This window comes from Cyclopterus lumpus, chromosome 14 (assembly GCF_009769545.1).
Source record: "Cyclopterus lumpus isolate fCycLum1 chromosome 14, fCycLum1.pri, whole genome shotgun sequence".
Classification (NCBI taxonomy): domain Eukaryota; kingdom Metazoa; phylum Chordata; class Actinopteri; order Perciformes; family Cyclopteridae; genus Cyclopterus; species Cyclopterus lumpus.
Window position 1 is genome coordinate 7,867,481 of NC_046979.1, and position 13,795 is coordinate 7,881,275.

Genomic DNA, 13,795 nt, shown 5'->3' on the forward strand with positions numbered 1-13,795 from the left:
TATCACTGGTATAGGTTCATCATTATTATGTATTTCTCTATGTGTACTATTATAAGTTCTTGTGGTAGCAATATTTCAGTGACACTATGAACAGAAGCACAATTCCTGCCAACAAAATCATACTTGATTAAAAATGCAGTTACAATTACATAAAGTTTGCTGGTTTAGTCCAATGGCTCCAACGGGTCACGGTGTAGTCATGAGATGATTAATGTGGTAGGCAAGAAGAGATTTGCTTTTTGGAGAAATATTGTATACTTTTACCTTTTGGGGCCTAGCACAGGTGTTTAAATAAAACAATGTAAGAAGTTTAGAGGAGGGATGAGGAAAGTGTTCCTTTCCAGCACTTTTTTTGACAACTTCTCAAGAACACAGATTGCGTAGCAGCAGACATTTCCGGCACAATTTGACTAAAAACATTAGATTGTCAGGAAAACCAGCTGGTTGTGAAGCATTATGATTTAACATTTCAACTAATGGGGGAACAATATTCCAGACAGTCTAAAAAGTAACAAACTTAGCATTTGCTACCGTGACATTATCTCCGATTGGTCATGTGTGTGCGTGAGTGAGTGAGCCCCTCTGTGTCTGTCCACAGCTGATCTTGCATACTGCTGCAGCAAACTACATTATAATTTGGGTGCCAGTCATGGCTGCATGTTCAAGGACCTCTAGTGGTTGCCGTGACTTCAAATTTTTTTTAAAGACATTCTATTGCGTTTTTTATACTGCTTATTGAATCACGTGTGTTTTACGACACCTTACAGCACATTGGTGTCTAAACAGTGGGTTAGGCAATTATAAGTTGTATTCATTCAATCACACAATACAGCAGTGCTCTTTGCAGACACCACCTGGCAGATATCTGCACTCTAATGAGTGCACCTTCCGAGTTGTAAATTGGTTTGACTGGTAATTCAGAGATTTCAGCTACAGCCTGAGGTTGATCGGATCAAACTCTCTAGAGTCAAGCAATGCAGTGTGAATGGTGAAAAGGAGTGGTTTATGTTAACAGCAATATTTTTTTTAATAAAGAGGCTAGAATTTGAAGAGCTACATAACTGTATAAGCACCACAATTAAGTAATACATAGTGGAGTACAGTGTTTAATGGCTTCTATAAGGCCAACAACTGCTGATATAATGAAAAGTATCCTCCACAGTCAGCACTGTACAGATAAATTACTTAATTTTATCCAGGCAGGTCAAACATAAAATATGTACCAAGCAATGTCCTGGCATGGATACTAAGATTAACAAATATACAGTGTATATATATATATATATATATATTATATTACATCCATACCAACTGGCCAGTTACAAACATACTGAAACCCATTTTCAGGCAGTGAGTTGTTTAACAAGCTGTAATTAAAGTAGACTACGATAAACACATTTATCCAATTAAATTGTCTTTTGATCAAATGTCATTTTAATTACATGTTTGAAATAAGGATGTCTCCGAATTGTCAAAAATATATTGATCATGTTGGAGCAAAAAACATGTATTAGTCCCGCCCTCCTCTTCCTCAGTTGGCCATATTAACACTTTAGCACTTGTCACTTGTGTTGATTAGCTGTCAACATTGAAACTGCATGTTTTCTGAGGTCGAGGTAACCATCATCCAAACAGCCACCGCACGTTTTGAGGAAGCAGATGATAGATGTTATATCTATTACGGTGTAATAATCAGGCTTTTGTGTAATTTTTATTGTCAACTTGTGCAGCGCAATATCAAAACATCATCATTCACGGATACAGCTAAGCACATTTGTTTGGCCGGAATAATCTTTTCATTGAAGAGGACCGTTTGTATGTAGCACAGTGTGTTCCTGTGCCGTCCAGTGACTCTCTTCCTTCCAGGAAAGTGCACACGAACCGGAGCAGCAGTTGGCTGATGGAGCCCTGTGCTGGCACCTCTCCCTCCACTGGGCAGTGTGGCAGCTACAAAGGACAGCCATGTGAATCCCTTTGATTATTACACAACCCTCTGCAATGTACCACAGCACAGAGCTGTCACAGCCCTTTCATCAGCCGAGGTACAGGCTCTTCAGCGAGTGCAGAGTTGGGATCGCAGGGAGTCCTGCATGAATTATGAAGTCTGCACATGGCTCATTTTTTAGGGACTTCACCTTATGCTTTCATCACCGTGCGCAATGAGATATCCAGAATATGAACATACTGCATCCTATTAATTATTCCACCTCTGTGATGTTTTCGGGTTGTCAATCCATCTGTTCCATATATATACTATTTCTTGAACTAATAAGAATGTTATGGTCAAACGTCACTGTGATCCCACACAACTCAAGAATTCAAGAAGTGAATTATGACAGAAGTGATCACATGTTATATCTAAAAGGTTAAAGGTCACATTTACTTTACAAACGTCTTGCAAAAACATTTTTCTAATGCAGGAACAGGAAAATAATGGAAGGTTGTGACCATATTTTACATTCGGTTGAATACAGAATAGGTGACTCTAATCATGGTGCACACCTTAAAATTGTTGTGATTGTGCAGATCTTCTGTATTGCCGGGATGAAAATGTGTGTGAAGCATCCGCACATCAGAATGTTTCGCTTCTTTGCAGCAGCATGTTTTGATTGTGTGGGAGAACATGAAGATGTTTTCTTATTTTCTTTTCTTTAAGCAATGGATTTAGTTATGTTACTGTTTCATGAAGCTCCGGTCTGTGGAGCGGATGGCTTGAAGTGGTCCCATGGACGGAGACTCCCATCGGGGTTATGCTTGGTCTCTTTGTTGACTCTTTGCCTGTCGTGAGTACTGCGTACAGTTTTGTTGTGGTGCCATATTATTTCCATTTTGTAATAATATATATGATGTTATTCCGTTAGATGATGTGCAAGATCATGTGGCAATTAGATTGCACACAGGTGGCTTTATTTAGCTAATTATTTGACTTCTGAAGGTAATTAGTAACACAACATAGTGTTGGTGTTAGGATCCCTGTCTGTTGTTAGTGTTGGCTCCCCTCTTTGTTCCCCTCCTGTCCGGTTTGTTGTTGTGTGCTTAATGTTTTGCTTTTTCAGTCTACAGTCTCCACCTCCGGTTTCCGCCCACTACCACGCCCCTCTCCTTTGGCTCAGCTGGGGCTCGTTGCCCTAAGTGCCACCAGCTGTATTAAGGACCATGGCATTCCCTGACGGGTTGTCAGATCATTCCGGTCACCAGTCTGGTTCCTACTGCATGTTGGGAATCACCAGGTCTCTACCGATCCCGTGGGTAGCAAGGACTTGAGCTCGGTTGAGTTGCCCTCCCGACTCCAGCGAGGGAAGACTCGCGCCTGATCAGCTGGTCAACTCTGATCATTGTTTTGTTTGTTTTATTCTTTGCTGTTTTTTCCTTCCCGATCAATTAGGGAAATAAAGATCCTGAATCTTAAGGTCTGCTGCGTGAGCGTGCGTTTGGGTCCTCCACACCACACAACCCTAACAGTTGGGGCTTTAGAGCAAAGGAGGTTAACTTCACCAATTGTGTCAATATTGTATAGGTTCATTACATAAAATCCCGAAATGAAACGTTTTCTAATTCCAGGATGAAATTATGATATTTTTTTTGTATTAAAGCTTTTTTGACATACTATACTTATTGACTTACCTTTTCAACAAACTATATTATGACTATTTACAAAACAACACATTATAAAAAAAAGATTTATGCAAACTATATTTTGACTTTCTCATGTTTCAATATACTATGCTTTTATAACATAATATTATTTGCATTCTTTACATCAACATATACCGCAGACTTTATTAGAGATTACATGTTGTGACTTCTGAAGTGTTCAATCAATGATGCACATTGTAAAATGTCAGAAATAAAATAATTTGACTTTTCACATGCATTTAGACCAAGGACTGAGGGCTTGTGGGTGTGATAACTTATGTCCATGTATGTAGTTTCCACCCATGTTTATGATATGTCATCTGGTTTTCTGTAACCCTCATTGACAGATCAAATATTATTTGCATGAACTCAGTAATAGTGAGAAGGGTAATAGATGTGATGGTTGCATAACTTCTTCCTTGTGCCAAGATAGTGGATTCATTAACTACAATTAATTACTGTCAAGGTACAATCAACAATCATCAGTAGGCAGATGCTGAATAAGATCCCGAATACATCAATACTACTATGCCACACACACATGTTGTATCACTTTTGACAATAATTAAATAAATAACATTAATTATATTGATTTACTTGTAAAGTCTCATATATAAAACATTCTAAGTGAATACATGTAATTTAACAAATCACCGTAACATCACTGTCTCAATGTAAAGTCCCACATCTCATGGATTTAACTTACAAAGGGTTTTAAGGGCAAATAGAACACACTGGGAAATTAAGGGCATGTAAAACAAACAAAAAATTGTTTTCCACATCTACTGTTCAACCTGATTTGCTTAATACCTTATTGTTTTCTTTCATGTTTTAAAGTTATTGATATCATTAAGTCGTGGCACAGGAAGCCATGTGTTCTACCAATTTGCAATGGCTGGTCTTATTTTGTATCCAGAGTAGCAAACCACTGGATCTTGTTAGTTAATGAGACATCCTGCATGCACCAACAAGTATGAAAACAAACCCTGTGCGGAATCCTGAGCCGGATATCCAACTCCCACAGTCCCAAGTTATCCCCTTCACACTCTTCTGATCCCCTCTCTAGGGATGCAACTTTCCGCATCAGACTTTTGCTAGCAATCATAAGACCATACACCTTTTCGCAAAAACAACTAAGCAAAATTGGAATGCCAGCAATGTACAGTATGTAGCAAATACTGTACATTCGATATGTTCTACAAATAAAAGCTTTTTATGAAGTGATGTCAAAAATGATGTCTGGCCATTTAGCTCTACTTTTCTTTTTGGTATTCTGTTACTATTTATGATGCAGTTGAGCTATATTTCCCCTCTGAAATCATTAAACATTCATTTTATCTGAAATATGAGGTGGAGGTGAAGTTGTTAGGTTGTTACTAGGGCATAGTTCTTCACCATCTTACATATTGTATACATTAAGGTTGTTTAAGGGCTGAGCTCTTTTAAGAATGCCTTAAGTGGTGTCTCATCAAAGGCTGGAGAGCAGGAGGCAAGAAAGTGCATCTTTATTTCAGATAATACCATGTACGTATAAAAAGTTGGATCGGTTCTAACTTCAATTGGGATTTCACTGTGTACATGTTTATTCATATCACAGCAATAGCAATGCAATGGCAGGTGCAGGTTAGTTTGGATTTCTCACAGTCAATCAATGCACTAACAACTAAAGAGAAGGTGGATTCTATTCTGAAGTCAAGTGACAGGAAAAAAAAAAAATGTGATTGTGATATATATATATTTTTTTGTGAGTATTATCTATTATTAGTATCATTATAATAAGGTTCAAAAGTATCCTCATTACATACAAAGCCCTTCACAACCTCGCCTTTTGATACCGTTCTAACTTCCTACACCGACACGCCCCCACCCAAAACCTCAGATCTGCTGACACCAAACTTCCTTACCCCCCCTAGTCCGTCCAAGCATCAGACCTGGGGGGGACAGGGCCTCCATTGCTGCCCCCTCCCTCTGGAACTTTCTCCCCCATCGCCTCAGACATTCTCCATCTTCACAACAGCACTTAAAACCCATCACCTGTGATGCTTGTTATGTAAGTTTTTGTTTTGTTTCCCCACTGTTATGTTATCTCTCTTGTTTATAATGTACTTGTTTATAATGGTTCTGTTTTTATCATGTGAAGTGCCTTTGAGTACCTTTTAAAGCGCTACACAAATAAAATGTATTCATATTATTGCTTGTTGTTGTCCTCGCAGGTTTTTTTAACTGTAAACTTCACTTGTTTAACATATGTACAAATACCAAGTCAGCTCACATTAAGTAAGATAGCACATGATTTAATGATTTCTAAATACAATCATGGCATTCAAAGTGGTGTTATATCATAGCAGCCACCAAATACTGTTGATGCCGATAGCTTAGCAGACTGACGAGATGTGTTTTTTCACAGAACCAAATCCCAATTCAGGGCTTTTGAGCTGTTGGGCTTAACATTATGTGATTTTCGTATAAAGATTCCTAATCACTAAAACCCAGCTGTAAGTCATTTAAATGACGTATAATGCAAAAAATCAAAATCATAGGGTGGTATTTCAGAGGAAGCCGAGTCAACAAAGTAAAAACATCAACAAATATGTCATGTTGTTGTCAGCAAGGCCAACATTTACATTGTCTTAAATCATATTTCATGTTATAAAGCTGGTTCACAAATTGTTAATTACACAATGTAATTGTAATGTAATGTGGCTTTGGTAATTGCACACTACAATTTCCATCTTGAAAGTATTAGTTTAGTCCGTATTAGTTATCATGTGAATTTGCATTAAATTTGGCTAAATACCAGGCTTAATAATTACAGGGAAATAATGTGAAATCAGCAAGTTTAGTTGTATTTCATATAAATAAAATACATATTTTTGAGCACATCAGAGCTAATCAGAACGACCATCATGAAACATTATACAACATTAAAAAGACATTAGGAACTACAATAGACATTAAATAAGTAATAGCATGGCATTGTGACCTTCAACAGTCCCATTAGAAGTCATTTATGTCTTTACTTACTTTCAAAAGATGAATAGCCATAAATGTTCAAATTAAAATCCATTAACCTTTTTTTTTTGTAGTGCATAATCCCACTTTCCTTCCACCCTTCAGAACTCCATGGACCCTGCGCGTCGATTCGATTCCTTTTTTAGCATGCTGGCCCTGCAGCGAGAGAAAGCTGCAGGTATGGAGATGTTTAAATCTCTAATCTCTCACAGTGACTGACTTCTTCACTGTGACTAAATCTGTGAAATTAGAACTCTCAGTAGCTTTGGGTTACTCTGCAGATAAGAGTACAGCCTGGCCGATGTTGATTAAAACAGCCTCCAGGAGTTTGGGAGACATTCCTAATTTAGAAACTAGTTTGCATTCTCTATATATGAAAAAAGAAAATGTTTTATGGCTCTAATAAAAGATGCAAGAGTTTTCGCTGTGATTTCATATTATCTACGCTTTACTTGCAGCACAGACACGTTAGCTCCCAGTCTCCCTGTGGGGCAGCCACCTGTTCTGCCGTTTCATTTCCACTACTGTAGACTCACTGGTCTGGCAGGTGTCCTCACATTTAGTTTTCCTGTGCATTTGCATCATGTTCCTCTACTCTTTACTAATTATGTCCCTCACAAAAACACATGCAGAAAGGATGGTGTTAAGAGGAACATGGCGCACTGACCCTCCGCACTTTCATCCTCTTGAGTGTGCAGCCAGTTTACAGAAAATGTGAACATTTGTTCAGAGACTAAACTTCTATCCATTTTAACAATCTAAATCACCGATTAGGGTTGAAATACAGATACCGTGGCCAATGTACAATGTTTTCATACTTGCCATCGATGGGTCACATCATCAGGAACAACCTAAGTGATGATGACGATGTGCAGCGGCAGTGTTGCAAACTTTATGCCCAAGCCAACATGCTGGCACGTAAATTTCATATGTGTACAGAAGATGTTCAAACTGCTCTCTTCAGAGCCTACTGTACTCCTCTCTAAACAGCCCACCTGTGGTGCAGTTATAGTAAAGCGAAAATGAAAAAAGATTCAGGTGGCATTTAATGATGCTTTCAGAATCTTGCTCAAGCTTCCCGGATGGACAAGTGCAAGTCATATGTTTGTGACTCGTAATGTTCCCACTTTCCATGCTGTGTTGAGGAATTGTATATACAAATTTAAATGTTGATTAAATGACTCAGAAAATGTAATTATAAAAGTCTTAACTGAGCCAACACAGAGTGATACAAGGTACTCTTCTTATTGGGATAAGCAAAACAGCAACAGTCTACAAGTCATATTCAATGGAAGCCAGTGACCTACAAATGCCCGGCACTCTAATAACGCGGTGAAGCGTCAATCGATCATATATTTTCATCTCTGCTGTGGTTACAAAAAGTTTATTTTAAAGATGTTTTATTTATAGAAGATATTTATGATATATTATTTTCAAAACATGGGGTATTCAGCTTTCAGAATCTATACAAACAAACTGTCCATGCTACGTATAATTGCAATGTATTTGGACAATAAAATTGTACAGCTATAACCTTCAGAAATATTACACTAAGTTGTGATCATAAGATCCGTTTTCCGATTTCCTGTTTCAAATCTTTAAATCCATTTGCTGTCCAGACAGTTACCTCTCCAAAAAGAAGAGATGGAAACTAGAAGAGGACTTTTTTAGTATGCTAGCAGTTAACCAAGTTTATCTTTTGAACCATTCGTGGTTGAATTATGTTTTTTTAAATCTTGTTCTTCTTAAGATATGATTAAATCATCCGTTCGATGTTCTCCAAAATGTTTTATGTATGTGCTAATTAATCCACATAATTCATCACTACTTTTGTGACGTTAATGCAAGTACAATATCAGTTCCTCATTAGCTAGCTAGCAAGACGTGTACACCCTTGCACCACTAAAACGAACCGATGGGATGCTTTGAGGAGCCCTGGCCATCAGGCCCCACTCTTATTATTGAAATAGATGAAAGCCTATAATGTTTTCTGTACAACAGCGCCCTCTAGTGGATCTGTGCCCCGCAGGTCCAAATGCAAAAAACGCTGATAGTTGGTAATAATGGTGGCATTGCCTTGGAAATTTAGATTTAGAACATCATTTTTTTATTTTACCTAATTAACTTACCATTTACTCAGCAATGATAAAATGAATAGGTTTACTTTCAATGGATTCGTATTTCTAAGCATCTTGCCTTTCAATGGAGAACAACAATATGCATCTAAGCCACATATAGGGGAGGATCTCTTCCTGTTTAATTTTGTGTATGTTATTTTAGGCGTTTTTTCCCTACGGCTAGGGCTTTGTGTTTTAGTTACCCGACTGTAACAAATGTTGCCTTTGCACAGATATTTTCTGAGCAAGAATTGAAGAATGTTGTAACTGATCAGTCAGGCATCTTGACAACAGGTTATTTTTTCTTTTCCAGCCGCTGCGATCCAGTAGCAAATGTACAGGCCCTAATTCAAACTGAGTCAGATTAATACCACACATGCTCGTACCATTGTGTCAAAATAAAAGGAGGCCTTGAAAAATACAAATACAAAAATAAAAGCCTTTGAGCATACATGGGTTGAGGCATGTTGTGAGAATGAAAGATGATGTGACAGGAGGATAAGTCTACACCCCACCACATACACGTCAACAGAACACACAAACTCAACCACATGGTCAACTACCTTCGGCAGCTGTCTATTCTAATCTATCAACTGAGTAGATGAGATCAGGTCTGTGCTTGGTTGAGGTTATGGTAACACAAAGGGCAGTCAGGTTTTTTTGAATCACTATCACAATGCTCTGAGTTTTGATGCATTTTCAGTTTAACTTCATCAGGCATTTGTCAAATGGTCTAGAAAAACAATGTTTTGGTGGTAAAGTTTTTTTAGAAACAGCTTGTTAACAGTGCTTAAGCTTCCGAAAAATAAACCAATGAGCCTGAGCTGTAGGCTAGTCAACTAATAGGCAGCCAGTGAAGTTGGACGCTGTAAAAGAGCAACAACCCCAAATAGACTGAAAGCGCTCAATCTCCATCTGTTGCCACATAGGGAGCCATGCAGTGTGACACGGAGGTTGATTATCTTGTGTATTTTTTCTGTATCTGATATACTGTAGACATACTGTACACACAAAATATATATATTCATGTTTTTCAAAAGAAATTACAGAGGATTATGTCCCAACACATTCAAGTTGCTAAAAAATGTAACTATGAAAGCAAACTATCTCTTCAGTGTTTGTTTGTTTTTATTTAATTATTTCTTTAAAGTGCAGTGTTTGCATTTGCATATTTGTGAGCACATTCTGTCAAATGAATAAATACTCTTAAATGTTTGTGCATGCATCAGACAGCTGGTAGAGCACACTTCTCGACCATACTGCCCTTGACACCTCTCTCCACGTGACCGCTCCTGCCTGGGCTCCTTGAGGCGATGTCGCTCCAGGGTCAGACTTGTCTAGTCGGGAAAACTGGATCTCAATCTCCCCACAGGGCTTAAGACCCATGGTTGAGTGCCTTGGATATCTCTTCCACTGGCTATCCAATCCCTCCAGGTCCCAGTGACTCGCCCAAGCACACAGCCGCGTCACTCCCATAGGGTGCACAGAGACAAGACAAACATACTGCAAAGGTAAGTTACATTTGACCCCAATTTAGGAATAGATTTTGAATGGGTTCACTTCAAACCACAGTTTGTAGTATTTGTATTATATTTGCTGTCAATAGGAAAATGTGAGAGTTTATCTCTAGGGACAACAACTGCTTGTCTGGGTATAAGTCAGTGGGTTAGCCAAGATGCCCTCCTTAAACACTCCAACTAGGGCCTTCTGGAAGTACCCGATGCATTCCCACAATCCCTCCGGCCTGTCCCAGTTGGATATTCAGATGCCTGAACCACTGCAATTGACTCCTTGGGTGACTACACACACTGCTGGCAATCCTGCATATGGATGGTAAATTTGTACAGTACATTAAGCTAAGAAAAACATGCACACACAAACATATTTGGATCCACATATGGATTTCCTAATGAGCATCACATAATGAATGTTCACCCTCTCAGCTTTTCTGTTCCAGTAGCAACATCATCCATGTCTGCACACTCAATATGCAATGGATACATGTCACACACATACGGTATGCAAACACCCTCATGCACACACATACAGAAACTGGTGACAAAGCACTTGTGCATGCCTAGAAGTATCATCAATGTGATGTTTAAATGAAGACAGGTATCTTCCAGGAATTTCCTGTCCAACAATTTGCCATGGCAGGGAGCGAGATGAGGGGGAAGGCATCTGGAACACTGCCTCCTTATATAACAGCGGGATAGTCTATTCCCTATCAGGCCTGTTTTGTTGTATAAGTGTGAGTATGTGTTACATGTGTGCAACTATAATTATGAACTATACCACATGTGGGGACACTTTTTTGATTCAAGCCAGTTGGTTTTAACTTGCATAACCTGGGACTAATGATTTATTTCCATTAAGTTAGAATTAAATGCTTTAGGAGTGCAATAATATGTATTGTCTTCCAGTGTATGCATTGGTTGTATATGGCTGCTCTAAATTGACACTACAGGTGTGAATATGAATGTGAATGTGCTCAGATTAATCTTTTAGTCGCGAGATAGATGCTTTATGGCAGCCTGTCGAAGATGTGCCACGCCTCTTCCCCAATGCCTGCTGGAAAAAGCTACAGCAACCACACAACCCCTGAGCAGGATAAGCAATTTTTCAAATGGAGGGATGGATTGACGTTTTCATTGGCAGTAGGTTACGGTATGTGTCAGCTGTGGTTGAGATCGGAATTAGCCACAAGGGCAAAGGTATACACCGAGGCAATGTTGCCTTCAAGTGCGCTAACACTGTGCGTTGGTGCATAGGTTTGTGCCTCTTCAGTGTCTGTCTGAAATGTGTTCTAAATCTAAATGAGAAAACAACAACACCAAGGTCAACAAGTAACTTGTGATGTCCCCCTCATTCAAATAGCATTAGCGTGAAGCCACTGTCACAGTCTTGAGTGAAAAATGTTGTCAGCTGTCTGATATAATCATTTATAAATACAAATGTCACAGCGGATGTTGGGAGGAGCACAGCCATTGAATTCAAATAATGTCTGTGTCAAGTCGGAGGATAAATCATAGGCATCGACAAAAGGTCAGGGGTTTAAGGAGCTTTTTTATTTAATTATTTACTCTAGACCTAAACATAAATCCACAGTCCTTGGGTGTCTGATGGCCTTTAAGAGTAGCCTGAGGAAAGCCGCATTGACTGATGAGATTCCCAGAGATGCAAATGTGAATTTTGTCTGATTTGCTTTGACTCAATAGCCTGTATGATTGGCACTCAGTGTCAAAAATATGACCTTCAATTGAATAAGTGGAAAAAAGAGATGAACAGAAATGACTGATTAAACACTTTGAATTTATTGTGCAATTTAGAGGTAGACCTGAGAGCTGCCTGATGAACCTTTTAAAATATGTCTTTAGAGGGCCAGCCGATGGAAATGTCAACTCGTGTATTGCGGCTATTCAAACAGTGTAACACAACAAGCGTTACACAACTTCTAAAAATCAGCTATGACTCAAGCATGACTTAGTCTAATTGAATATCATCGGTGCTCTATAAAAGATTTTTAAAAAAGCCACAGAATCATGCAAAAAGGTTTTGGGTTTTGAACTTTGAACTTCATCAAACAGCTGTTCCCCCTCACTTATCACTATACTATAATGAACTGTGTTTGATGTTAGACAATGAACAAGAAAACAACACGCATTTAATCCATCTCTATCAAGCATACTCTCCTCCTGCAATCAACCATGATAACAAAAAAGCATCGGAGTGATGACAAAATATAGCCTAAAAGCAAGCATGGAAATAAAAGAGTAAAAGACAACTAAACCCCAAAAAGGTTTGAGGGAAATTGAATGAGCCAGCTGTTGAAGCGTGTTTTGTCATGCACAACCAACAAGCATTAAACTTCAGCTCTTATTTGCATTGCTTGAAACAACTCAAATGAATATAACAGCCAACATTATATAAGAGAGAAAAAAACTGCTGAAAGTCATTGAAAGTTGACTGAGTGTGCTTGCTCTTCCGATAACTCCGATTACGTTCATCTTAGTTCACATCCACACCTGGAAGCTGCCAGTTCACCCAGAGGTGTCTACTGTTGATGAACATCTCAGCTGGAAGAGTTAGAGGTTTTGAGCATCACTCAAGGGCAAACAGTAGAGGGGGGAGCGTTTCATTTTCATCAACCCTAATTTGTTCAGGCAATTCATGAATTCATTCAAACTCAATGCTCTGACAACCAGCTAGGAATATCAAGCTGATTGCATACTGAAATAAAAATGCTGAATTGTCTGTCCAACAGCAGCAATTAAGAATGGTTACAAAGGAAGTATCTTACCACATGTCAGGAAGAAAATATATTTGTGTTTATAGCAAGCCTCATATTTATATTGTGATTTCCAATTCCCTCCGGGCAGTGGCAAAGTACGAGCATGAGTGTTTATTGTTGCACCTCACTATACATGGATTCTTTTAATTTCTATTCTATAAATCTGGAAAGCCCTTTGTGCTTAAGCTTGAAATGTGCTAAATGAATACAATTATTTGTAATTCTACTCTACACTCTATTTCCTTGTGTTAAACTAAAAATGAAGTGTTTGTGTTATATGTCACAAAAAGCCAGTCAGTTTAGTCGGTTGCCAATACCGGGATCAGACAGTTGAGGCAGCAGGGCTGGACCCACAGCGGGACTATGGTGGCATGGAGCGGACCTACTGCAGTCCGCTACGCTGTGACTGGATCCCGATATGTGTGACTGACTGCTGCTGTATTTCAGGGCTGCTACAACAAGTTAGCAGTTACGCTCGCTAACGCAAGTAGCTCGCTACTGCTAGAGAAACATACATCTGAAAAAAGGAAAATTGGACTTTGTTGTGATGACCAAGTTAAAAATGGATTTCTTTTAATGATGTATTTAAAAGTGGCATATCATTTATTTCCTAGTATGCTACCATCACTTTACTGCTATTTCGCCAAATATACACAGTGGTAGAGAATTAATGATGTCATTTAGAAATCATCAAGTATTCCTTTTGATTTTTATTATATGTGTCACTCAAGACGGCCTG